The sequence below is a fragment of the Phyllostomus discolor genome, chromosome 13, assembly GCF_004126475.2.
Source record: "Phyllostomus discolor isolate MPI-MPIP mPhyDis1 chromosome 13, mPhyDis1.pri.v3, whole genome shotgun sequence".
In the NCBI taxonomy this organism is placed as follows: Eukaryota; Metazoa; Chordata; class Mammalia; order Chiroptera; family Phyllostomidae; genus Phyllostomus; species Phyllostomus discolor.
Genome location: NC_040915.2, coordinates 74,209,408 through 74,234,749, shown reverse-complemented (window position 1 = coordinate 74,234,749; position 25,342 = coordinate 74,209,408). Strand labels below are relative to the sequence as shown.

The 25,342-nt window shown below is 45.5% G+C and overlaps 1 protein-coding gene across 1 annotated transcript in view; it reads left to right on the top strand.

The window, feature by feature from the left end:
• UBASH3B (ubiquitin associated and SH3 domain containing B) overlaps positions 1 to 25,342 on the top strand; it is a 146,603-nt gene that overhangs the window by 738 nt on the left and 120,523 nt on the right. The window lies entirely within an intron of this gene.

Below are 25,342 nucleotides of genomic sequence, written 5' to 3'. Positions count from 1 at the left end.
ATGCCGCGCTCCGGTTTCTTCTCCCTTCGGAGTAGGAAGGGCGGGAGCGTGGGTGCTGCTGCGTGTTCATTGATAGGGAGGAAAGGAGAAGCAATTCCTGTAGGGGACTTGGGTTCTCGGTTCTCGTCAGTGCTGACGGCAGCGCTGATGTCTGGGGGTGCGAGAGAGTAAGGAGGGGGCGCTGTCCTCCTTCATCCTTCTTCCCCCGGGAGGGTGGGGTAGGCAGGCTATGGCAGAGAGCGTGCAGGTGGCCGCCCCGCAGCCTGCTGCGTAGAGGCCTGTTCGCCAGCAAGAGGCAGCAGGAGCCTTCTGAAGCTGGGCATCAGAGGTGGTGGGGCTGGAACCTCGCCTAGGAGGAACCCAAGGCTGTGGCTGGGCTATTCTCTCTTGGTTGCGTGCAGATTTCTCAGGTGGGGCCACACGGCCTGGGATCCTGTGGCGCCGCTTCTTTGAATTGCATCCCCTGAAGGGGGTAGTCCGGCAAACTTTATTAAGGAAGGGCAAAGTTAGTGAAAGTTATTTTCTTACCCATTTTTCTGGTGTCCCTTCCCTGGCCTCTGGGCAAGCCTCTTTGCTCTTTACTAACCTGGCCGTTACCTCTTAATCCAAGGAGACCCCTAGTTTTTCATCCCACCCAGCCTGCTTGAAAAGCCTGAAATGGACTGATAACTTATGTCTTCCACTGGTTTCCAAGCACTTGGGACTCCAGTTGCTGATGCCAGAGTTGCAGAGAGAGGATGTGGGCTCCGCAGGGGTATGCCAGGTGTGGGTGCTGTTGGTTAGGTCCTTCATATGAATGATGCATATGTTTCTTTCCTTAAGAAACGGATGTAGGGGGCTGGAGTCTGCTGGGCAGTGCTGCAGAATTAGCACAGTCCGAGGCATTTTCCCTTTAAGAAATGGGGCCAGTGCTAGGACCTAGGTAGTTTAATTAGGGGAAGAAGCACTTAACTATGCAGACCATCATGTTTGCTATTCAAACTGACTTTAAAGGGTCCAGGGGGCCTTGTCCATGTCCTGACATATTAGAATGATGGTCAAAATTAGAATAATTTTGACTTGTTCAACCCCTGAGATCTCATAATAGCTAGCATTTGCTGAGTACTTACTATGTACAGTACCAAGCATTTTACGTATTAGTCACCTTATTGTCCCAGCCACACAATGAGAAAGGCAACTATATACCCATTTTATGAATTGGGAAACAGGTTTAGAGAGGTTACAGAGCTTGTTGAATGTCACAGCAGTAAGCAGTGAACTTGGGATTCAAACCCAGACAGTGTGCTCAGCATAGGCCTCATATCCAGGGCCAGGGTGAGTTAATGTGGGGAGAATGCTTAGTGTAGTGCCTGGCCCGGGCACATAGTGAGCTGATTTATCAGTTTCTGTGGCTGCTGGAACAGGTTACCTACCACACACTGGGTGCCTGAAAACAACAGGCATTTGTTCTTTTACAGTTCTGGAACCCGAAGCCCTAAACGAGTGTCACTGGGCTGAAATCAAGGTGACAGCAGGGCTGTTCTCCCTCCGGATTCTAGGGGAGAATCCGGTCCCTGCCTCTTCCAGTTCTTGGTGGCTGCTGGCATTCTTGGGCTGTGGCTACATCACTCCAATCTTGGCCTCCATGGTCACTTTGCCTCCTCTTCTGTCTGTGTCAAATCTCCCTCTGCCTGTTTCCTAGAAAGACACTTGCGATTGCCCTTAGGGTCTTTCCAGACAATTCAGGCTAATCTTCCCACCTCAGGATCCCTTTACTTAATCATATCTGCAAACTACTTTTTTGTTCCCCATAAGGTTCCTGAGAATAGGTCATGGCTATCTTTTAAGGAGACATTATTCAGCCTACCATAGCTCCTGTTGCTGTTATGTGCACAGTCTCTCACTACTGGAACGGTGATGGAGTGGGTCATGATGAAATAGCCTGGGTGGGAGGAAGGTGGTGTTTGCTGTTCTGTCTCCTTCAAATTCTCTGCCTCCAAGTGGGCTGAGCCCTTGGCAATCACCTGACCTGTTTCCACTCCCAATGCAGACTGGCATCTCTTCTACTTCAACCTAGAAAAGCCAGTGTGGTCAGCTTTCCCCTTAGTAACAACTCAGTTCAGTAAGAAGAGGGACTTCTCCCTGAGGCCATCTGAAATTTCAGAGAGCGGTTTTACCTTATTTTGTCAGGCTTAGCCTCTGAGAAGCTTCTTTTTGGATCTTAATCCTAGAGGAAGGAGCATGATGAAATTGAAAGCAAGAGAGAAAAGGGATGGCTTTCTGGGATCTGGACGACTTGGCTGTGATGGGGAGAAGGGATGAGACTATGCCTGGAACATGGCCCTTTAAGGAGAGAACAGTGGCAGTCAGCAAGCACAGCTCTGGTTTCCCCTCTGGTTGTAACTGGGTCTAGTGTTGTGAAGCAGCAGGAAGGGGCCTTCCACTGGCGTTCTAGGTCGGCCAACAGAGAGCTCAGAGGCCAGCAAGGCCCTGTGGCCTTGGATAAGTCACTTAACCCCCACTGGGCCCCACTAATTCCCTCCGAGGGGGACAGGATTGATCTGTGCATGCTTCTTAAGTGCATGAGAGAGCCACTGGGGGAAAATGCTGAGCAAGCAGGGTGACTTCAGGGTGTGTTCTCTCCAGCTCATTACTCCCTGGATTTTTTCCATCCCACTGCAACATGTTTAGCCCACCCTAGACTATGCTGTGGAAGAGCCTGCCACCTGGAGAAAGGTGGAGGGGTGGTGATTTTTATGGCAGGTGTGTGTGTGTGTGTGTGTGTGTGTGTAAGCAAGCAGAGAGGGTAAGGGAGCCTTAGGGAGGCCTCAGAAGAAAGCTTTCAAGGGGCCAAAAGAGTCTATCTCTTTCTTCTTCTTTTTGTTTTCTATGCCTAATAGCTCTGCTCTGTTCCAGACGTTCTAAAAATGAAGGTCCAGCTTTGTTGACTGGAGTGAGTTTGGTGGGAAGGAAAAGCAAGAGTGTGTATGTGTGTGCCCAGCAAAGGCCTGAGCTAAAGGACGCCTGGGGCCCAGAGAGCTGCTGCATCTATCACTGGGGAAGGCAGGACAGGCCCAGTGCCTGAGTTGTTGCTTTGAATAACCCTACTCTACTTTCTACTGCCCCCTGCTGGCCTCTGCACTTTGGGAGAGGGGACTGAGGCTCTCCTCGATTATCTCTTCTGTAGCTTGTGGCCAAGTGTGGGAGCCAGTCACTGAACAATGAGTTTGGGGAGTCCTGGCTGATACACAGCTCTGCCTTTTCGTTTGGTTGGGGTTTGTGTGAGGCTGCCTGTGGCTAGTACTTTCTGTGCAGCCAGTGGCTTTAGAATGTGTCCTAATGATTGAGAGATAGTCTTGCAAAGGACACTGACAGGGGTCAGATGACTGACACTTGACGTGTCTAGGTCTTCTCTTTAATCCCTTTTTATCAATATCCTGACCAGCTTCTGTGCGTGGCAATGCCTGTCCTGTATAAGTCACAAGGCTTTGTCAAGACAAAATGATATCAAGGCAGGCAAGGACTTGGGGCAGTTAAAAGTATAATCTGGACACAAGATAGATAGATATGATTGTTGTGTGGGATTGGAAGAAAACGAAGGACGTGGGATGGCAGTTGAGGTCCTTGGCAAGGATTCGCATGGGCTAGTAGGTTGTCCTTTTTCCCACTGAGAGTATTTGAGCAATGCCTAGTTAAAGAGTACTTCAGTGGCACAGGGAAAGAGCTGGAAGAAGTGCCTTTGATTTTTCTCTGGTCAGAAGCTGCATTAGCTGTGCCTCACTGCCCAAGGATAAAAGTCACTCAAAGCTGGCTACAAAAGGAATTGAGAGCAACTTGGAGAAGCCCATCAATTAAAATATCCAGTTTCTTTGGCCTTCTCCAGCTTACCTGGTACCTGCCATTGACCTGGTGACTGCCATTGGTTGGTTCTCTGAAAGCACTTAGTCAACTTAGCATCTCTGAAATGTGGCTGATTCTGGGTGGGGGCGACAGCTGCTTTCCCAGGGGTGCTGGGAGAAAGGGAAGACCAGCCATGGCCCACTTGGAGCTGAATGGATCTTACAGGAAGGCAGGGCAAGTAAGTCTCTACCTGCCCAACCTGACCGTCTGCCCACACAGCACTTCCATGTCTGTGCTATTTTACAGTTGAAAACTTGCTCTCATGTGCACTAAATAAGCTCTTGATGAACACAGCAGTCCTTTAAGTAAAGCACACAATAAAAGCCGCATTTTAAAAATGAGACCTGAGGCTCCGAGGAGCTCAGGGAATACCTGGCGTGTCGCCACGTCTCCATGCAGTCTTGGGCTAAAACTGTAAGATCAGGGACCTTTCCAGGCCTCGCAGGCCCAGCCTAGTTCAAAATGAAATACTTTGATGTGTGTTCTTCTTAAAGTCTAATTTATGTATAATAATTTAACCTATTTAGAGCTCGATCAGTTTTGACATTTGAAAACATGCGGAATCACCACCACAAGACATAGCACGTGCCCATCACCCCTGAAAGTTGTCTGTGCCCCTTTGCAGTCACTCTCCCCTTACAATCCCTGGGCAATGCCAACCTGCCTCCTGTCACTACAGATGGGTCACATTGTCTTGACTGGCCTGTAAGTGGAGCCATCCCAGGCATATTCTACCGGCCTGGCTTCTTGTCTGATGTTTGTGAGACTCGTCCATGATGCGTGCATCAGTGGTTTGTCCCGTTAGTCCTGAGCCGACCTTGATGTATTTTATTGTGCCTGTAACATAATTATAACCTCTGTACACAGCTTCTGTGCAAGTTCCCTGTTGCATTGTAATAATGCCTTAGATTTTTAGACTACTTTGGAGGTTACAAAGCAGATTTATATATATAATCACTGTCAAGTCTCAAAATGATAATTTCATGGGAAAACTGAGGTTCAGAAGATTAGGTGTAACTGAGAGTGAAGAGCAAGCATCCTGCCTTATGACTCTGTCCTCTGGTTTTTGTCACCACCCTGCCCTCAGCTGTCTCAAAGCACCCTGCCCTAGCACCCTGCCCTAGCTGCTTTTCACTGAGTGGACAATAATTCTCAGCTGAAGGTTTTGCTTTTCAGGTAGACAACAAAACGAGGGAATCCTGTGTCTCCCACTAGCCCTACTCCCACCAAGCACAGTGGTGGCAGAGCCATCAGTTCCACCACTGTCCCAGTAGGCATTTGTGGTGTGTATGTGTGAGGAGGTGTACCTCCTCTTGGGAACCATACACTGAGGAAACCCCGTCATTATCTGTCTGCTACCCAGAAGTCTAAACTTGTGGCAGCTGTTCACATAGCCTGGGTTTGAATCCCTGTTCTGCCCCTTGGCAGCTGGGTGACTGGGCAGGTTGCTGAATCCACTAAGCCTCAGTTTCCCTGTCTGTAAAGCATTGACAATAGCGATACCTGAGTCAAAGAACTCTTGTGAGGGCTAAGGGTGCTGCATTCTGTAAGCCTCCACAGTGACCCTTAGAGGAGCAAGTCTGCCTTTGCTCAGTCTGGGAGAGCACACTCTGCAGCCAGGGAAAAGTTCTGGGTTTGGCTCACACCACCAGACAGCTCAGTGGTAACGTGCAGTGAAAGCAAACTCTGGCTACCAGACCCTGGCTCTGCTCGCACTCGGCCTTCAATTCTTAGCTTTTTAAACTCGCCCATGTACTTTTCTTCGGTGGCCTTAGTGTTCCCACCTGCAGAAGGGGTTCCATGCAGTTCTGGTGATTTGGGGGACTTGGGGATGACATGGACAATGTTTGGGGGCAGCATAAAGGTGTTTTTACTGCTTTGTATATACTTTTCTGTTTCAGAGTGTATGGCTGTTTTGTTTCTCCCAGAGCTTTATTGTCAAATACTCTTCTCTCTTTAAAGAAAACTCTTCAGGACTATTGATATTCTAGAGTAAATAAATGGGAAGAAAAAAGATGTGAGGCAATTACAACAGTGGGCAGTTATTTAACTAGTTTGCATTAGTGTACTTTTCAAATTGGTGCATAATGTTCTTTCTTGCAGAATGACTAAAGTGCTGGTTAAAGGAGAGAGGAGGGTAGCACCTTGAGCCCAGCTCCTGGGACCAATAAATGGCTCATGGGCACCTTTTTAATTAAAGGGACATCTTCCCTTCTGCAGAGTCACCAGCTGTTTGTATAACAATTCCCATTGTGTTCCTTTGTCCCAGTGGAAACATAAACATTCCCGCATGTAAAGCAACAGTGGCCCTGAACTCCGGGGCTGCTGCCACACACCATGGGGAGCCCAAACAATCCCCCTGGCACACAGGAGTCCGGAACAGGCGGAGGGGAGGCCGGCAGCACAGATGGCCAGAGGCAGCCAAACGGTTCAGGTTTCTTTCCAGGTTTTGTTGGGTAGACCGCCATAAATCAGGGAATAGCATTGTTTAGAATTCTGCTTCCAAGTGGACTGTGCCCCATTCAAAAATATTTACTGTGAGCATGCGTTCACTAAATGTTTATTCTCTTATCTTGGGTAGGAAACACTTAGAGAGCAGGAAGGAGATCTGCCTCCAATGGCTGCTTTTGTGTACAGTCAGGGGTGTCCAGCCTTTGGGCGTCTCCAGGCCACACTGGAAGAAGAGTTGTCTTGGGCCACACGTTAAATACAATGCGACATATGATCACAAAAAAACCCTGCAAAATGTTTTAAGTAAATTTACGATTTTGTGTTGGGTTGCATTCATAGCCATCGTGGGCTGCATGCGGCCTATGGGCTGTGAGTTGGACACCCCTGGAAGGGGCTGCTGGAGCTCTGAACCAGCGGCATCTGCTGTTTCTTTTTTTTTAATTTATTTTTATGTTTTAAGTTCCCATCAGTAGATGAGTGGATAAAACAACCACGAGACATTTACACAATGGAATTCTACTCAGCCATAAAAAAGAAGAAAATTTTACGCTTAGCAGCAGCAGGGATGAACCTGGAGAACATTATGGTTAGTGAAATAAGCCAGTCAGAGAAAGACAAATACCACATGATTTCATTCATATGTGGAATGTAATGAACAAACTGAACTAACAAACAAAACAGAGACAGACTCGTAGATGGAGAGCAGATGACAGCTAGTGGGGGAGAGGTTGGGGGGTGGAGGGATGGAGCAAAAAGGAAATGGGATTCATGGACATGGACAACAGGGTGGGGATGGCTGAGTTATAAGGGGACTAAATGGTAATGGAAAAATATAATAAAGATGAAAAATTACTTTTTTTCAAGTCTCACCTTTGTATGTGTTTAATCTAGAAATAGGGAGATTATTGGTAGGAAAAATAAGGCACATGGTGACCTATTTTACTGCATGATATAAAGGAAAATCTTGTTATGCTAATATTCGGTACATATCAGTACAGTGCAGAATGAATGATATCTTCAGCTAAAAACATGAATAGTTATTCAAATTCCTGGTGACTCAACTATACCTTACAAAATTAGCATTTGTATACTCAAGATTTATTAGATATTTAAAAGAATTGAAAATAGGATCTGAAAGAGATATTTGCACACTAATGTTCATTGCAGCATTTTTGCAATAGCTAAGAGGTGTAAGACAGAATTAACCTAAATAAATGATCATCAATAGATGAATGGATAAAGAAAATGTCGTATACAGCTGTCCCTTGGTGTCTATGGGGCATTGGTTCTAGCAACCCCTGTGTATACCAAAATCCTCGAATGCTGAAATTCCTCCTATAAGATGATATATTTGCATATATAACCTATATTTATATATAGGCTGCAGTGGGGATGCTTACCCATCACTTCATTTGCATAGATTCAGCCTAGTGTTTGGTGCATGGCCAATTCAAATTTTACTTTTGGGAACTTGCTGGGATTTTTTTTCTTAATATTTTGAACTGTGGTTGGTTGCATCCGCAGATGTGAAACCCGTGGATATGGAGGGCAGACTATATACATACAGTGGAAATACAGTGGAACAGTTGAATACAGTGGAACAGTATTCAGCTTTATTTTATTTATATATTTATTTTTAATTTTTAATTTTTTATTTTATTGTTATTCAATTACAGTTGTCTGCATTTACCCCCCTCCACTCCCTGCTACCCCAGCCAAATCTAATCAAAAGAAAAAGCAAGCACAATAAATATAACCAGAGACACTGAAAGTAAGAACAGTCTAACAGTAACCAGAGGGGAGCAGGGAGGGAATGATGGGGGGACGGGTTTTCAGGAGCTACTATAAAGGACACATGTACAAATCCAAAGCGGGGGGTGGGAGCAAGGGAGGGAGGTGGGTTTGGTTAAAAAATTATTCTTATTTTTTTTAATTTTTACTGACTTTTTTTAGAGAGAATGGGGGTGGGGCAGGGAGGTGGGGAGAAAGAGACATCAATGTGTTGTCTCCCTTATCTGTGTGTTCATTAGTTGATTATTTCTTAGCTTTATTTCTATTGTTGACACTATTACAGATGTCCTCCTTTACTCCCCTTTGCCCATCCCCACATGTCCCTGTTCCTCTCTCTCCTCCCTATGGCCATCAACACTCTGCTGTCTATGTCTATGGGTCATGCATATATGTTCTTTGGCTAAAACCTTCACCTTCTTTCACCTGGTCCCCTTCCCCTACTGTAAACCTACTTTTGCTTGACCTGTATATAAGTCGATAAGTTAAAAAAAGAATTGAAACTCACAGAAGAGGCCTTAAGAGTGTCACTCAGGTAGTGGGGGGATATGAAGGGCTTTCAGAGTATCCAAGTTCTTATTCACATTTTAGAGTCAAGTTTTTAAAAAAATTTATTTTATTCTATTTTTAAAATAGTTTATCTTTTTATTGCATTTTTTTCTCACTACCGTTTATTCCCCTTATACTCTCTTCCACCTTCACACACCCATTAGTTGTTTCCTGTATGTGGCCTGACCTGGACCCAACCTGCAACCTCGGTGTATGGGGATGAAGGTCTAACCCACAGAGCTGCCCCGAGGGGCCATGCTGGCTCATTTCTTAATCAACCTGCCCTTGAATTAATCTGCCTGCCCACCCTTTCTCCTTCTTTTGCCTCATCAGATTTTACCTATCCTGGGGAGAGCTAGTTCAACCATAATTCATCTGGCTTCCCTTTGTTTTCCTTCCCTACGCTTATCCCTGTCTCTTTTCCTCTCTTTTCCTCATCCCTGTCCCTCAAGCCTTATTAAGCTTCATGCTGTGAAGCAAGCAGGATAAAGTATCATCCCTATATTGCCTACAAAGGTACAGAGTTCTTTACCCACTTCCACCCACACTGGTCTTTTCTCTTTAGAGTCTCTTACCTTCACAACTGAAATCTTTGAAGAACAAGAAAAGAAAAAAAGAAAACAAAGCAAAACATTGTATCTGTATTATCTCCATGGCATGTTCCCTGAGTAATGCCATTTTTTTTTAATACATAGGCACTTCGCTGTGTGTTTTGGGACAGCTATTATAACCTATACTAGCAGTTGGGAGTAAAAAGATGTTTAGATATAAAACCTGCCCTCAGGGAATTGGTAACTAGTGTGGAAGATAAAGAATTATGGTAAATGTGATACAAAAGATGGATGCAGTAACTATGTGAGGAGAGAGACAGAGCTCTGAAGTAAATTTTATTTTTATTTTTTTAAAGATTATATTTATTTATTTTTGAAAGGGGAAGGGAGGGAGAATAAGAGGGAGAAAAACATCCCATCCATGTGTGGTTGCCTCTCATGCACCCCCCACTGGGGACCTCGCCCACAGCCCAGTAGTGAGCCCTACACTGGGAATCTAAGTGGCGACCCTTTGGTTCGCAGGCCAATGCTCAGTCCACTGAGCCACACCAGCCAGGACTGAAGTAAATTTTAAAGTGCAGTTCAGGTGAGAGAAATGCTCTGCAGTTTAAGAGGCAGGAGTTTGGGAAGGTCAGTAGACAGTTGACATGGTTTAATATTGTACCACAAAGGTAAGATGAAGGCAGATTTTAATTTAAATTTTTGTTTCTGGAATCATTCTGCTCTTCATCCTCTCACCTTCTCACCACCGGCTACTGCACCCCACCTAGATAAGTACCTTAGGTACGATGCTACTGTCTAGTTTACAAAGAAAAGGAGACATTTTGGCTACTAAAAGAAAAAAAAAAGGCAGTTGGCCCATCGTGGGGCCTAAGTTTAGATTTGACATTGTTTTATTACTCAGTAACTACTCTGTGCCAGAGTCTTGTCAGGGATGTGAGGATTGTTTTTCTACTATTGGAGCTCAGCCTTCTGGAAGAGAGAAAAACATATAAACCATAAAAATGGTATAATACAATTAATACCATAGTGGAAGTTTGAAAAAGCTCTGTAGGGATCATAGGAAAAATGATTAGTGCAACTTGAAGAGGTTGAGGAATGCAGAGAAGATGACGGTTGAGAAAGACCTTAAACAATGCAGAGATTGTCTAGCATAGCAGAGGGAAGAGCAGTCCATCAGAGGGGACATCTTGGAATTTAGAGAGCAAGAAGACACATGGGAGCTGAGGCCTGGTGTGAAGGAGACCAGAGGGTACTGAGAGATGAGAGCAGAGACTGAGTGGGGCCTGGAGATAATGGAAAGTAACATTTTAAAGCCTTGAAGTGCGTATAAAGAATAGAATGGAGCAGAGAAAAACTAAGCGTGGAAGCCAGTAAGAAGGCGATTGTAATAATCCAGGTGACAGATTAATTAAGATTAACAAGAAACAGATTCTAGAGATAGCTTTTGAAGTCAAATTAATAGTATTTACATAATCTATTGGGTGTGAAGAGGGAGGGGAACAAAAAGGTAGTTTAAGATGAACAGTTTGTGAAACTGGGAAGGTGCCAACAATATTACCCAAGACAGAACATGCAGAAAACAGGGTATTCTTAGAGGAGATTTAGATTTAGAGGATAAGGTGATGAGTTTGGTTTGAGGCATGTTTTAGGTTCTAGAAACATGTAAAGATGCAATTGGAAATAGACATCTAGAGCTCACAGGAGAAGTTAGGGCTAGAAATAAGAGCCTTGGGAATTGATGGTAGTAGAAGGCATGGGGGCAGAGTGTGAAGAAGAGACATGAAGCCAGCTTCCAGGGGGAGGAGTCCTGAGGGAGAAGCTGCTGCTGGAGGACAGGTAGAGGAGGAGGAGGAGGGGAACAGTTGAAGAGGCAGGAAAGAGCGAAATGAGAGATGTCCTGGGAGGAGACAGGGAAGAAAACTTCACCAAAAAGATTCAGGTCAACCAGGTGTTCCTTTCTCTTTGTATTTCCAAAATGAGTCAACCATTGATTGTGAAGGCAGTTTGTAGTGAATTAAATGTTCCTGTATGAAAAGGGTTCCAGAGCCCCCCTCGGTTCCCAGACAGTGGGGCACCAGGACCCTGGGGTCCTGTGGAGCTGTGCTGCGCCTCTTTCTGCAGAAAGCCAGAGCCTTCAGTCTGAGACACTGGCTGCTGACCAAGCTCTGACTGGGAATAGGCAGGTTATTTGGAATCTCTGATGTAACCATCATCTGCCTTTTAGATCCTCCCACTGCTAAATTCCACTTACAGATTTTAACCCTCCACCCCACCCAACTGACCTGTCCTCACTGGACACCATAGGCAGGGCCCCTGACTATCCTTGCTGAGGTGCCCCTTAGTTCATTATTCAGTAAGTCTTTCCCAATCCTTACTGCCTGCCTGTCAGTGCATTCAGTGTTGGGGAAAAGCACTGAGGAACCTCAGTGTCTCCTCTTTGGTCACAGGATCTCAGCCTGCCATGCACAAAGCTCATTTTCTGTAGTGGCCTCTCCTTAGTAGGACCCTGTCCCCACCACCTCTGAGTCAGAAATAGCTCATCAACAAAAGCTGAGGATGTGTGCTCTGTCTGTAAGATGTCCAGGCTCGTGCAAGGGCCAGTGGACAGGGGCCAGAGCAACTTCTATGTCCCTGAGTGAAGGTTTTCTCCAGTTTTCTAAGTCGTCACAAGTGTTTCTGCACACTTGGGTCTGTCTACAGTCACCGGCAACCTGGAGATGAGTGGGGCAGTAAAAGAAGCATAGCAGGTGGATGTATTGGTGTTGTGGAAGGAAATGAGAGAGGAAGGAAGATGGAGGAGGAAACAAGGAAAAGACCCTGAACTGGGGTTCCCTGAGTCAAGGTGGAAGAAAGTACCTTTACCCCGAAGAAAGGGAAGTTGTACCTTATACAGCAGGTTGTGTGGGGGGTGGAGTCGAACTCCTAAGAGTTGGTAGACACTGGAAATGAAAACAGAAAATGCAGTTTCACATTCAGGTGCTCAAGAAATATTAGTTATTTATTTCTTAGACTGCTCCTAATAGGAAATTATATGATAGTAATCCCTTGCTCCTGACTTGAGTCCTATATGTTGGAAGATAGGTTTCGCTTCAGGATGAAAAAATTCATAAACTTCTGCCCTAGGTTTAGGATAACTCAACTCCACCTGTTGAAATAGAGTGTTTCCACTTGCAAAAATTCTGCAGACACAGAAGTGCAGAAATGTGTAGTTGGAATTGCTAGTAAAACTTGCCTAGTCAGGCTCCCTCTTTTTACCTGTAAGTAAAATGAGACAAGCAATGAAGTCCCTTTTTTAAGACCAACTGCTGGGCTTTGGCAGAAGCAGAGCTCTGTCCTCCTGCCTTCCGTCCCAGGCTGTGGTTCCCTTTTCTACACCAGGCCACTCCCTGAGTGCAGGCTCTGCCTCCACAAACAGCTTTTTAACAATGATAGATTTCTAGCGAGGTTTTGGCTCTGTTTCCTGCAGAAATGGACTGGTCTACTGTCAGGTCAACCCAAGTTTCTCTTTTCTATTTCCCTTTCCCTCCCCTCCTTTTGCCTGCAGTGTGTTTGTGTTTCAGCCTGTGGAGGATGAAGCCAACACGTTGAGAGGCCAGTTGGAACGGTTACTTACCTCTGAGGAGGGTGGGAGAGGTGGGTGAGGGAGGAAGTCTCGTGCCAGTGGTGGAGTAGGTATCGAGGGGGGGAACCCACAGTTGTCTCAGTCGCCCACTCAGGAAGGGATAACAAAAGGCATAGTCTGCTATGGGGAAAAAAAATTGGCTTCAGAGACAAGCCTGGGTTCAAATTCTGGATGCCTCGCTTTCTGAGGATATGGTTTTGAGGAAATTATTTCTATAAGTTAGGTGAATCAAAATGAAGCAATGTTTATAAAAGTAATAAAAACCACAAACAGTCACGCATACACAAAGTGATACTATTGTTTGTTATGACGGTTGGGCCATGGTACTTTGAGGCTCTTCCAGAACGTCTGTGAACACTCGGGTTCTGTGCTGTAGTTAGCGAGCTGCTCTGCCCAGTCCACCCTCACCAAGCCTCCCTGTTCCGGAGAGGATAATTCCCTCAGACTGAGGGACGTGAGGAGCCATTGAGGTGGCCATTTCCAGCAACATGAATCCTTCCTTCTGAAGGCTTAAATTTTATTTCACCTCTTTTGGGAAGTAGGGATGTGAGTCATAATGAGCTAGCAAGTGGCTTTTGTGAAAACCAGAGGTTTTGTGAAACAGCACATGTAACCAGAGGCATGTGTAGTTTCCTACTGCTGCTGTATAACAGATTCAGTGGCTGAAAACAACACAAGGGATTCTCTCACAGTTTGGAGATCAGAAGCCCAAAATGGGTGTGATGGACAAAAGCCAGCATTTCAGTGGCACTGTGACCTTTCTGGGGCTGTAGGAGAGAATTCGCTTCCTCTACTTCCAGCTTCTAGAGTCCCTTCACTGGCTCTTCTTCATTAGCAGTCCGTTCTTCTACCTTCAAAACATGTCACTCAGACCCCTGCTTCTGTCACCAGATGCCCTTCCTGTCTGGCTCTGACTCTCCTGCCTGATTCTTTCCCTTATGATCATCTATATGATTGCATCTGTCTAGCTTCAGGTTCTTAGCTTAATCACACCTGCAGCGTCCCTTCACTGTATAAGGTGACATGTCCATCAGTTCTGGGGATTAGGATGCAGACATTGTTGGGGAGCCATCATTTTGTTTTCCACAGACAGCAAATGGCTTTTGCAAAAACAAGAGGTCAGGGGTATGTGTGAGAATGCACTTTGCGTGGCTCCTTGCTCCATAGCATTGCTCACAGAACAGAGGTTGACTAGGTGCTCCTCACTTGCATGTCCTATTGCTAATTCATCACTCTACCATTCCCAACCCAAGCACCAAATGTTTATAGCTAACCTTTACTGAGTGCCCACTCTGTGCCAGAAAATATTTTAAACACTTGCGTGTTCCCCATAACAAGTGTATGAGATAGCAATTATCATTATCCACATTTTACAGATGAGAAAACTGAGGCACAGAGATTTAATTTCTTTTTTAAATTTTTAGTCACTGTTGACATTCAATATTTTATTCATTTCAGGTGTTCAGCACAGTAGTTAGGCTTTTTATAACTTACTAGGTGCTCCCCCTGGTAAGACTAGCACCCACCTGGCACCATACATTGTTAGTACAATGTTACAGACTATTCCCTGTGCTGGACTTCACATCCCTGTGACTATTCTGTAACTACCAATCTGTGCTTCTCGAACCCTTCACCTTTTCACCCAGCTCCTTAAGTCAACCCCCCACATGACAGTTTGTTCTCAGTATCTATGAGTTTGTTTTTGTTTTTGTTTATTCTGTTTTTTTAGGCTCCAAATATAAATGAGGTCATATGGCATTTGTTTTTCTCTCTCTTATTTATTTCACTGAATGCCTTCTAGGCCCATCCATGTCATCGTTTGGTAAGATTTCATTCTTTTTTATAGCCAAGTAATATCCCATTGTGTATATGTACCCCTTTTTCTTTATCCATTCATCTATCAATGGCACTTAAAATGCTTTCATATCTTGGCTATTGCAAACAATGCTGCAATTAACATAGGGATATGTATGTATTTTCAAATTAGTGTTTTGGACTTTTTCAGATAACTGTCCAGAAGTATAATTGCTGGGTCATAAGGCAGTTCTATTTTTAATATTTTTGAGGAAGCTCCATACTGTTTTCCACAGTGGCTGTACCAATCTGCATTACTGCCAACAATGCACAAAGCTTCCCTTTTCTCCACATCCTCACCAGTACCTGTTTGTAGATTTATTGATGATAGCCATTCTGACAGGTGTGAGGTGATGTCTTATTGTGGTTTTAATTTACACTTCTCTGATAATTAGTGATATTGAGCATCTTTTTATATATCTCTTGGCCATCTGTATGTCCCTTTTGGAGAAGTGTCTATTCAGGTCGTCGCCAATTTTTTAATTGGATATTTTTAGTGTAAAGTTGGATTTTTTTTTTTAGTGTAAAGTTGTTTGGGTTCTTTATATATTTTGGATAGTAACCCTTTATCAGAGTAACATGGGCAAATATGAGGCACAGAGATTTTTAAGTTGTTCAAGATCATATAACTAGAAAATGGTAGAACCAGGATATAAACTCCAGGAGAATGACTCTCAAATCTTAGTTCTTAACAACCACCCACAGTATCGTATAGCTGGTGTTCAGTGAAGTTTGATGAGCAGCAGAAGGAAAGAAACTTGAGGTCCAAAGAAATGGTGTGATGTCCCTAGATTACACAGACTGGGGTCAAGACTGGGGTCATTGGTTTGGTCTGCCACTGGGCCTCAACTAGCTGCGATACGGTTGGCTGTTCAGGGATGTGGTCTGGAGTCGCGGCGGTACTACCTTTCTAAAAGCGCATGTGTGGGCACACACATGTATGTGTGTGTCTGTGTGCTACCTGTCTGGCTCTAAGCATTGAGAAAACAGGAATGGGGCTGTACTCAGGAGTCAGTAAGCACTGAGCCGCTATAGATTCCCTCGCTCAGCCCACACCTGCCACTGCACACTGAAGCTCTGCAGCAGCCACAGGAAGGGAGCTCCTGTCCCTGTGGCATTAGAAGGACGGCTCATTGGGCAGATGCACAGGTTTGCCAGGTACTAGACTTTGTGGTTAGAGTGACAAATGCATGTTCTACTTTGGGCAAGTTACTTAACCCCTTTAAGACTCAATTCTCTCATCTGTTAAATGAAGGTAATGATACCTGCCTCAAGGGATGAGATAATATAAACATAAAATAGTTGATGCAGAGATCAACTCTTCAGTGCCTAAGTGGTAGATACGGTGGTTCAGATCCCTGCGGTGGAATCACAGCATCATTGTGTGAGGTGCAGAGGGCCCTCTGGGTACAAGTATGTAAGTCATTCTCAGTCTTTGGTCAGAGTGTGTGCCTCAGTTCTTCCCTAACATCTTCCCCAGTTCTTCCCCAGCCCTGGGCTTAGGGATAATTCAAATAGTATTTGGTTGATTGGAGGTATACATTCTGCGAAGAGGCAAAGCAAGAAGCAGGGCTGGGTGAGAACTGTGGAATGACTCTCATGATTCTCCTCAGAATCCTCATGACACCATCCCTGCCTTTTGCCCGGCCTCACAAGCACCCAGAGTGGCAGTGTGGCGGTGATGGCAAGGAGTCAGTTTGTAGGTAGGTCTTGAAAGCCAGCTGGCTGATCACGATGAGCCTTGTGGGGGTCTCAGACCTCACTCAGACCCACAGCAGCTCCACGCATCAGGACGGAGAACAACTGAAGTGTTTCCCTTCCAATGGATGTGAGACCACAGGCTTACAGCCGTGAGACTAGACAGGCAGTTGCCCTCTTTGCCGTCTGGTTGCTGAGGCACCACAGATCTCTGGGACCCACCGCATCCATCTAGAAGTGGCAGGGGATGGGAAGTGTGGTTGTCTTTTTATGGCTGGCAGTGGCCAGCCCTGTAGGCTGGTGGGGTGGGAGGTGGCCCTGCAGAGGGGCTGGGCACCACACCTGGACTTCAGGAGGGTGGACCAATCACATGTGACTGGTGGAGGCTTTCAGATGCCTCTCAGGGGGACTGGAATGACTATGGAAAGGTGCTGTTGGCTGAGCAGCTGGCTGTGAATGATGGGGAGGAGAGGGTACAAAATCCCATTTGAAGTTTTTAAACGTTTTTTCCATTTTGTGCAGTCTGGGGAACTAGCTACTACTGCTCTTCTGAGTTGACCTGGGGGAACAGGCAGTGTGAGGCTAAATAGGTTTAGTTTGAAGAGGACTTCAAGGGGTGAGGAAGCAGTCCAGGCAGGGCAGAAGGCCTCTTAACTCATGCCAGTTTCCCTGAGCAGGGACTTTTTGCCAGGTGCCAGGGACTTGTGCTGAGTGCTGCAGGAACAAATGTGAGTGAGACATAGTCTCTGTCCACAAGCAGCTGCCAAGCTCTTGGGGAAGACAGACTCAAGCAGACGACTTCTGTATAATGTGATAAGACAGAAAGGGAGGGGACAGGTTTCTCCTTTGATCATAGGAGGGCTTTTGTGTGAAAAGAGGGGTTTATTTTGTGGACTTCGGTGGGTGGCTATAATGGCTGGTGCACAGATTTCAGTTTACCAGGAAAAATGACTTTGGGAACTCTGGCCCAACGACAGTGTGCTCTGCCTTGCAAGGCCATGTTTTCTGCCACATGAGGCTGTGTTTTCTGCCTTTGGCTATGATCAAATGTTATCAGAAGTTCCTGGGCTGCTCAGCGGGGCCAGACTGGACCTGAGGTCTGCAGGGGAGGACTCGGCATCTGAAGATGCCCTTCATGGGTGAACTTCTGGGCAGGTGCTTTCAACACATGATTCTCTCCACACCTCTGACAGTGAAGCGGGTACTTTTCCCTGTTTAAAAGATTTTAAAAAATTGAAGCTTACAGAATTGAATGCATACAAAGCTGTTCAATAGTACAACTGAACAGCCCCCAAACCATGAGTGTACAGATCGAGAGACCACGGAGAGACCTTGTTCACTCCTGGAGGTACTGCCCAGCCCAGATGTAAGAAGGGCTGTGGGAGTAATCCCACACAAGGTGTGTGGCCCTCCCCTCCACACCTGCTGTCTTTATTTATTTATTATTATTTTTATTTATTGATTTTAGGGGGAGAGAGAAAAACATCAATTTGCTATTCTATTCATTTATATATTCATGGGTTGCTTTTTGTATGAGCCTTGACCGGGGACTGAACTCACAACATTGGCGTATTGGGACGATGCCAATCGCCCAGCCCAGAGCTGCTATCTTTAAAGTGTCTTGGTGCCAAATCTCTGGGATTCTCTGCACATCTGGTTTCTAGACATCACCTTTTAGAGTAACACCACTTGGGTTGGTTAGGGGTTAATTATCCACATACAAGGGTTGACGGTGGGGTGTAGAGTTGGACTGAAGGAGTGAGCAAGAACCTCAGAGGGTTGAACCTTGAGCATTCAGTGTTTGGGCAAGCATTTGCCTGATGTGTACTAGCCACTGGACAGGCGGTGAGCTGTGAACAGCAGTGGGACGGAGGGGGTGGGTAGAGACTCAGAGAAGGCCAGGCGCCAGCTGTTGTGAAGAGGATGGCTGATAAGGTGGGTGTACGAAGCCAGGGCAGAGCAAGGAGTAAGGAAGAGGAGAGTGGGAATGAGGATTCAAGTCTGCAATATACTTAGGGTGCTGAAGTTTTCAGCAGTAATAAGACTAGCCTTAGGTTAGCCTTTAATTCCTTAAAATAGAAAATCCAGAAGGACTGATGTTATTTCCACTGTCACCATCATTTCTGGTAAAATGGTGAGTATGTATAGTGCAATACTTTTTGCTAAAGACTCCAAGTCTATTTTCTTGTTTGGTCCTCTTTGCTCTGGAGTTGCTTGTTCTACAGAGGGAGTTTTCTTCTTTAAAAAAAAAAAAAGAGGATGATCATGGTGAGGGAGGAAGTGCTATCATGTTTCTTCAGCTTTTCTCAGCTGACTGCTGGAGTCCTGCCAAAACAGTGGAGCATTGTTTTAAAGCTGTATGTCAGGGTTCAGGAGTCCTCTTCACCCCCGTCCACTAATTTCCTGCTAATAGTTTACCCCCCTGGCTGTTGTCAAGTGAATTCATGTCAGGTCCTCAAAGATACTGAAGGTAAATACCTTTTATAAAGACATTTTTTTAAAAACAGTTTTAGGTTCATAGCAAAACTGAGGGGAAGGTACAGAGGTTTCCCATTTACCCCTTTCCCCACACATGCTTAGCATCCCCCATTGTCAACATCCTGCATCAGAGTGGGGCACTTGTTACAATGATGAACCTACACTAACACATCACAACCGCCCAAAGCCTGCAGTTTACCTTAGGGTTCACTCTTGGGGTTGTATACTTTACGGGTTTGGACAAACGTATAATGACATTTATCCGTTATTATAGCATCATACAAAGTATTTTCACCGCCTGAACAACACTCTGTGCTTCACCTAGTCCTCCTCCCCCAGTCCCTTACAACCACTGATCATTTTACTGTTTCCACAGCTTTGCCTTTTCCAGAATGTCATGCAGTTGGAATTGTACAGTATGTAGTCTTTTCAAATTGGCTTCTTTCACTTAGTAATATGCATTTAAGATGCCTCCATGTGTTCATGGCTTGATAGTTTGTTTCTTTTTAGCACTAATATTCCATTCGATGTACCATAGTTTATTTGTCCATTTACATGTAAAGGACGTCTTGTTTGCTGCGTGGTTTTGTCAATCATGGGAAAAAGCTGCTCTCAACATCTCTGTGCAGGTTTTTGTGTGGATGTAAGTTTTCAACTCCTTTGGGTAAACACCAAGGAGCGTGATGGAAAATACCATTTTAATCATCTTTTACATGCCAGTCTCTAGCCTCAGCACCTTAGAAAGACTGAGTAACTTACTCTTCACTGGAAACCTATGCAATTAGTATTAATAGACCCAATTAGAATGAGGAAGTAGAGGTCCACAAGGTTACTTAATACACATTGTAAATAAGTGGCAGAGCTGGGTTTCTAGCCCTAGTTGTTCTAACTGCAAAGACCACTTCATTAGACCGATAGGCTGCTGCCTCAGTTTCTGCTGTACTGGTTTATTTTTATTCCTGGATCACAGCTTTAAGTTCGCACACACAGCTTAGCACCCTGACTGGCAAGTAGACGTTACTGGCAACTCAGCCAGCTGCCGTTTCCTGTGTTTATAGACCACATTGCAGGAAAGTGTTTTTAGAGTTATTTCAAGTGGTGTGTCTGCTTCTTTGTGAGAAAGTGTGATGCCGCTTCTGAGAGAGAAAAGGGTGACACAGCTGGTCAGCACTGGGTAGCAGCTTCCCCCTGGGGAGGATTCGGAAGGGAATGTGAGGGTCACTGGATGAGGTCAGAGTCTTTGTTTGGTCTGAGGCCATATGGCTCCACAATCAATGGACTGTGAAGTCAAAGTTCTAGAATAAGCTCCACTGCTGGTCGGTCCTGGGACTTTGGCTAAGACAGTGTATCTCCATGGTGCCCGTCTGTGCTATTTCACTCCCGAAAAACTTCAGGAAGCACCTCTGGCGAGCCAAGCACTGTGCAGAGCCACGGACCTCAGAGACAAACAGGACGCATTCCTCGCTTCCGTGAATCCCTGAGATTCAGAAGGTGATAGGGATAATCGCCAAACCTGGGTGTAGGCTTTGTCAACCAGTGGTCATTGGCACCAACTCAACACTGGTAAGTATCCCCACTTTGGAGTGTTGTGAAGAAGGAAATGTTATTCAGTGTAAAACAGGTCCATTGAGATAGAACACAGCTGTGAAAACAGCATGGCTGTCAGGTGGCCCTGTGTTGGTCTCTGCTGTTCCAGTGAGACATCTTCAGTGCTTTAGCTCAGCCAGGGAATCATACTCTTCAAAGTTTGGTAGAAAGGGAAAGAGCCCTCCTAAAGCGGCAGGGGAGCTGGCTTATATGTACTGAAGCCCCCTCCCATGGTCCCTGATTGGTCTGTCCTCATGCAAGTGAGGACTCCAAATCCTAGTATTTTGGTTGGTCCAAAAGGCACTGTCCTGATTGGTCAGAATAGAGCCACTGTAGTTAATGGGAGCTGCACAGCTCTGATTCATTGGGGAAAGGCTGAGTCCTATTGGTTGAAATAGGATTCCAGAAATCCTTTATAAAGGCGGCTTCAGCTGGCATCAGATGCCCCTGTGCTGAAATGGGGAGTAGGCTCTGCTTTTTTTTTTTTTTTTTTAAATTTCAACCCAGTTAGCCACCAGAAGCTCTTCTTAGTAGGTAGCTTCTTTCTCAGAGTTCACATCCTGCTGGAGGGGAGCTATGTTTACTCCAGTTTTCAAAGGATTATCTTGGGAATGCAGGGTGTTTGGACCTTCTTAATTAAATAGAGACAAACAGCTAGTGACATCTTACATTTGTTGTGAACCTACTATGTGTTAATTTCCCCTTTATCAATCCTGACACACTGGGAAACGCAGATCAATTAAAGGATTTATTCAACTAGTGACTTGCGACTTCCGTGAGCCTTTTAGAGCCCCTTTAGAGCCCTTTGCCTTTCTGCCTCACCATAACAGGTCTTTGAAGATTTCATTTGGAAGTTTCAAGATTCTGACAGCCTAACATCCCTCTCCTATTGGGATGCCTACTGCTTCTTTCCCTTCCGCTCCCTTCTGTGTGGTGCCAGGTATTGGTGGACCAGGAGGTGGCCACGATCTTCCTGTTTCCAGCCCACCCCACTCTACCTTCTTCTCACGCCCCACATCCTCTGTGGCACTCAGCTACTTTTGACCACTCAAGTTTCTACATTTTCAACACCTCTGGGTCTTGTTCAGATTTGTTAATCAATCAATGAATCAACAAATGTGTTTTCCTGGGTGCACTTCTTTCTTAGATGAGATCACATACATTCCTTTCAAATGTACTCTCCTTTGAGAAAATTTCTGAGCGTATGACCTGTTTCTCACTCCTCCACCCACCTGTCTCCACTCCCATCTCAAAGCAGAATGTATGTCTGTGCGCTGCCCAAGGACCAGGGCTGTACCCCTTCCTGTACTTCTCCCGTACTTCTCCTGTGATCGGTTTACATCAATCTTCATGGAGTGATAGTGACTCCTCTCTATTTCCCTAGCACTTTGCATGCTGCCTAGTACGTAGTAAGCACTCAGCTCATTTCTTTCTTTATTAACATTTATTATTGCTATGCCTTGTGTTAGGTGCTAGGGAGACAATGGCAACCAAAGCTAGACTTGTCCCTGCCCTCATGAGCTTAATTAAAATTCCTTAGAGGAAATTGAAATTGAACATCTTATCTATGAGAGCAGGCAGCTCAGGCTGCCATGACAAAGTACCACAGCCAGGGGCTTAGTCAAGAGAAATTTGTTTTCTCACAGATCGGGAAAAAGAATCAAGCTCCAGCAGGGTGAGGGTCTGGTGGGCGCTTTTTCTGGGCCTACAGATGGCCACCTTCTTACTATGCCCTCACTTGGCCTTTCCTGGGTCTCTGTTTGTGGAGAGAGAGAGAGAGAGAGCACGAGAGTTCTCTGGTGTCTGTTCTTACAAGGACATGAACCCTACAGATCTGGGCCCCGCCCTCATAACCTTATGGAACCCTAATTACCTCCCGAAGGCCCTCTCTCTAAACTCTGTCACTTTGGTGGTGAGGGCTTCAACCTGAGTTTGGGGAGATGCGACTCAGTTCAGTCTACAGCATCCATCAGTGACTGCCATGGAGAACACCTCTGTGAATCTAGTGGTGAGAATTTGAGGCCAGGTACAGGAGGGGTGGCAAAGATGCCACACTGAGCAGGTGGGGGCGTATTTCAGGGCAGGTTTTGGCTCCCTATGCACCTACCCCCCTGCATCCTGCCCATCCCTTTCAGCCAGAGGGGCTGGCAGAGGGATCATGCTCTCGGCGATCCTTCTCTCTGCTGTGGCTGTACTCAACCTGGGTCTGGATGGCTGACCCACATTCCAGGTGACCAAGAAGGAAATAGAAGCCACAAGAAATGAGAAGGGAAGTGCCTATAGCCTCAGGTAAAGAACGTGGTGAAGGCTGCATCTCTTTCCCAGGTTTCTCATTAACTGTTTATCAGCACTTTGCCTGGGGTCAGACCCAGAATAGCTGACCTCCACTGCCAGGACCTGCTGCACCAGGGCCAAAGATGTGTTTCATGAACTGCCACCTGGCTCGGTTCTCTGTGCTCCATGAAGTGGCCAGCTATGGTCAGGAGCTGCTATTCCCAAACACTAAAGTAGTGTCAGAGCACAGCCTAAATACCCCAGTTTCAAAGGCTGGAGAACTGATTCCTTAATCTGTTAGAACAGAGTATCTATTTCTGAGGCATGGCTTAGGGAAATGAAAATTCACCCCAGGATTCAGAAGGTGTGGGCTCTCGTCCTGGCTTTGCACTTGATTTGCAGGGTGATCCTGAGCAATCCATTTGTCCTATTCCAGATATCATGCTTTCCACCCCTGCCAAGGACCCAGCACTGGGCTTGGACAGTGGGCATGTAGCAATGAAAAGATGCCCTCTGCTTGAGGAATGTCAGTGTCATTGCCACGTGACTCAGGGTGTGAAGAGGGGTGAAAGGTACTAAGGGGCCTCACTAAAGGGCCACTCCATGCAGCCTCAGGGAACCTGGGAAAGCTCCTTTCAAAGGAGGTGCCGTGTGAGCTGGGGCATGAAGGACAAGAAGTTGGACAGTTGCACATGTTGAGGGTGGAGCAGTGCATGGAGGAGGGGATGTGACAGGCACCTGAATGAGAAAACCCAGTCCAGCAAGAAGTGCAAGGGCATGTGTATGCACAGGGGGTGTGTCTCTGGGTGTGTGTGGTGGGCAGCGAAGCTGGAGAGTCTAGCAAGAATCAGCATACCAAAGCATCTGAAGGCTCTGGAGGGGCACCGAATGGCGTTGACCAAGTTCACAGCATCACAAGATTTGTCAGTCCTGGCCTTGCCTGCCAAGTGTGCTCCCTAGACAAGCAGCTCCGACACCACCCAGGAGCTTATTAGAAATGCAGAATCTCAGCTCCACCCCAGCCTACTAAAGAGCCTGTGTTTTAGTAAGATCCCTGGGTGACCAGTGTGTACATCAAAGTTGCAGACATCCTGAGCTACAGTATGGGCTAGCAAACTTTGTGAAAAAACAGAGAGTAAATGTTTTAGGTTTCGAGGGCCACATGGTTTCTGTAGCAACTGCTGAACTTCACATCGTCATGCACAAGCAGACAGACAATATACAAACAATGAGGTGGTTGTGTGCCAATAAAAGTTTATTTATGGATACTGAAATTTGACTGTCATGTAATTTTTACCTATAACAAAACAATATTCTTTAAAAAATTTTTTTAAACCATTTAAAAATGTAGAAGCCACTTTTAGCTCACAGGGTGTAAAAAAGTAAGCTGCAGGTAGGTGGACTTGGCCATGGACTATCATTTGCTGACCTCTGAGCTATAGCATTTTGACCTTCAGCTTCAAATAATACTTCCTGACCCTTATGCTACATTGTGAAAATCAGATGAGCTGGGAGTGACACCCAGAGCAACCCCTTATTTGTCAGGTGAGGAAATGGAGGCCCGGAGTGGGAAAACCAGTCGCTCCAAGTAACACAGCAGCTTACACAGCCTGCCACTTCCCAGCAGATGCCTGTCCCCTCCACCACGTATAACTGATTTGCAGGGGGAAACTACAGTGCTATCTTCTTCCACAACTGAAACAGAATAAGGAGTGTTTAAAAGGCAAATTAACTTTTTCTTTTTCATAAGTGTAAATGGTTAGTTAAGAACTTCTTAATGTCAAAATGCTGTAAAACAGCCAGTCCTGGGAAAGTGTACAGAGGAAGACCCAAGGCTTTTCAACACCTGAAATAAGATGTCCAATCTCCTTTTTTACTTAGCAAAATAAAAGTGAGATTAGGTGCTTCTCCATAAAAAATGAAGTTTGGCTAGCAATTCTTTCTTTTGTACCTGGGTGCTTTTATTTAAACCTTTCTCATTTGTAGTTATTAGTGAATTGTTCATTATAACCTTTATTTAAAAGCATAGTAGAATGAATCATGTGTTCTGCTTGTTTTCATATTCAAAACCGGAGGAAGCCTAAGAGAGTCTTATAGCAAAATCCAAGATGTTGTAGATTAAAAAAGTACCAGGAAATTCTGTTTGCTCGATAATACAAATCCCTATCCAAGGCTGTTTGTCTCTATGCCAGCCCGACTCCTTAGTCAAACAGGTAGTTGCTCACTGACGAAATGGAGTTTTGGCCTTTGTGTACTACTTGCTTTTTCTTGGACTCAGACGATGACACTCAGAATATAGGTTCTGGATAAGCCAAACCCGATACTCAACTCTGAAATCACATGCCAAGGAGGTGCTCAGGACCATGGATAAGCACATCTCTAAATAAAGCCTGGCCTGAGAACATGGGAGTCTGGTCATCCACTGCCTGGGTGTATTGTTTACTACCCCTGTCCTTCCACTGTGGCACTGGGGTAGTGCGCTACCTGCTGAGGTAATGGGCGCAGTTTTACTTGCATCCTCTTATACATACATGCACACACACTTGCATGCATGCAGATGTGCATGTCCCTCTTGCAAGCTTGATTCCTGCAGGGTTGGGAAAAATGT